Source organism: Octodon degus, unplaced genomic scaffold (assembly GCF_000260255.1).
Source record: "Octodon degus isolate 3935 unplaced genomic scaffold, OctDeg1.0 scaffold00053, whole genome shotgun sequence".
Taxonomy (NCBI): Eukaryota; Metazoa; Chordata; class Mammalia; order Rodentia; family Octodontidae; genus Octodon; species Octodon degus.
Window position 1 is genome coordinate 816,752 of NW_004524629.1, and position 2,708 is coordinate 819,459.

The following is a 2,708-nucleotide window of genomic DNA, read 5'->3' on the forward strand; positions in this document are numbered from 1 at the left end:
GGGCTTCCATTTCTATTTAAAAACTAGTAATTTGCCACTTTCTTCCAGTATTATTCTAATTATAGGCTGTGACAAAAAGCACTCCCTACCAAACCTCGTTTGCTAATCTTTCTGCTTTCATGGACTAGGAGGCTGCTTCCTGGGGTAGTCAGTGTCTCCAACTCCCACTGTCTGAACTATGACTCAAACTTTTAGTTTTTTTTTTTTTAAAGCAGGGGTTAATTTTGAGGAATTAATTATGGAAGTATACTTGACATAATACATCAACTTTGAAGTCTGTCTACCTAACAGAAGGCTATTTCTTGCTCAGATGAAATACAAAAGATTAAGGCTTTAAAGAGGAGCGGACTCAGACTTAGACCAGAATTGGGGCTTGCTTCCAATAGAAATGAAGGGGAGTTTTTTTGTTTTGTTTTTGTTTTTGTTTTTGTTTTTGTTTTTGTTTTTGCATCCTGTCCATTTGGAGGGCTTCTGAAAAGAGGTAACTTTACACTAACATCATAATTTCTTTTTAAAAAATAATTTCTTTTTGTGATTCTATTCAATCTAAAAGCTTCAGTGATCTAAGAAGTTGAGTAAAATGTTAGGTCTCATAGAAATTATTTCTAAATACAAGATTTTGTTACACCAGACCCATCTCATTTGTTTTAATCATTAATAGAATGAGAGTGACTATAGATTTCAAAAGAAATCACTGATTGTGAAGCAAATAAGAAAAAAAGTACACACCATGAATTCATTTATACTGCTCTGAAGCAGCCACTCAGTAAGGGCAATCATGGCTTAGTGGTTAGCCACCTGTCTTTGGGAATCATAACTGCATTCTCATCTCAGTTCTTTGCTAGCTATTTGTTTTCATTGCATTTCTTGACCTATGTTCATGACTTGCCCATCTACATAGCAAAGAGGGACAGAGTCAAACATTTCAGTCCTTAAGAAAAAAAGGTGAGATTCTGGGAAAGCAGCAGCAGCAGATTCGAGATGGTGGCCAGCAGGAGGCTGATGAAAGAGCTTGAAGAGATCCGCAAATGTGGAATGAAAAAATCCGTGACATCCAGGTTGTGGAAGCTAATGTATTCACTTGGCAAGGGATTATTGTTCCTGATAACCCTCCATATGATAAGGGGGCCTTTAGAATTGAAATCAACTTCCCAGCAGAGTATCCATTCAAACCACCGAAGATCACATTTAAAACAAAGATCTGTCACCCAAACATTGAAGAAAATAGAAAAGGGCAACTTTGCCTGCTGTTAATTAGTGCTGAGGACTGGAAGCCAGCGACTAAGACCAACCAAGAAATCCAGTCCCTCATAATACTGGTGAATGACCCCAGCCTGAGCACCCCCTCCGGGCTGACCTAGTTAAAGAATTTTTTCCTCAGAAAAAAATGTGAAAATGGTGAAGAGTTTACAAAGAAATATGGGTAAAGCCACCTGCAGACTAAAATGTGCCACAAATGATTCCAGCAAGTGTGAGCAGAGACCCCGAGCAGTGCATTCAGACATCCCACAAAGCAGGACTCTGTGGAAATTGACATTGCCACCATCTGGCATTCAATTGTGGCAGTTACTAACTTTCTACGGTTTTCTTAATCAGAAGTGATCTAGTAACCTGTAAAGAAAGGATTAAAAATTTCAGATATTCTAAAAAAAAAAAAGGAAAGAAAGAAAGAGAAAGAAAGAAAAAAAGGTGAACAAATGTTGTTTAGCAAACATAATCTAGGTGTTATGTGAACTTATTGCCACAAAGTCTTCATTCCAGGCTTTCTCATCAGACAAAGGTGAACTATAGATGCACTGGTATGTATGAATTTGTATGCATGCACATGCACACATTTTGCCCATAATTTTGATGTCTGCACCGGCATGCTAACCTGGATTCACAGTAGAAAACTGTTTTCATTTGGTTGGTTTTCTGATAAATCTTCAGATAGAGTTCACTCACAAATTAAGAGATATCTGGAATCAGCATCAGATAAATAATTTTGTTATCATTTGTTGTAAACATGGGCCATACAGATCACTTCTTGATTTTCTGCTTTGGGGCAAATTATTGGCAGGATGTGATTTCATGTGATGATGTTACATATTCTCTGTCACAGGATGGAACATGAAACCCTGCTGTGCTGTACTGAAAGTTGTTACATACATGAAAATAAAGAAGTGTAGAAATATGTAAAAAGAGGGTATGTCTCAGATATACTCCCTTTCTCTTCAAATTGGTTAAAATTTCTGTCTGATGGGGTGACATGGCATCTAGTTTGCTGAAGGCGTGACATTTCCTGGGAGGAACATAACCTGTCAATGGGCAGATTTCCCTTGGCTTGTTTCTCCTTGGGGAGTCTTCATAGCTATGCTCAAGTCCTCTGAACAGGAAGTGTGTTGCTTCCAGGAAAAAACACTTTTAATATATCATTCATTAATGTGATATCTACTATTTTGTGAAAGAAAATTATAGTAAAGGAACAATTTGATACTGTTGGAAGTAATTGTTCAATTCTCTGCTATTAATGGATTCTAAGAATTTCACAGATATTAAATGATTTATAAGACTTACAAATAAACTTGACATATTTTTATTTTACAATGATAACACCTTGAGCATGTAGTGAGCAGTAAAATTAATCACTACCCAAAGGGTTATGAAAAATTAATTTGGAATGAGTTGACAGCTATCATGTATGTAGGCCATTATTGCTTTGTTAGACA

At 36.6% G+C, this 2,708-nt stretch overlaps 1 pseudogene; it reads left to right on the top strand.

Annotated features, from left to right (window-relative positions):
- The first annotated feature begins 981 nt into the window (after positions 1–981).
- LOC101592042 lies at positions 982–1,427 on the top strand (annotated as a pseudogene).
- Positions 1,428–2,708: the final 1,281 nt, after the last annotated feature.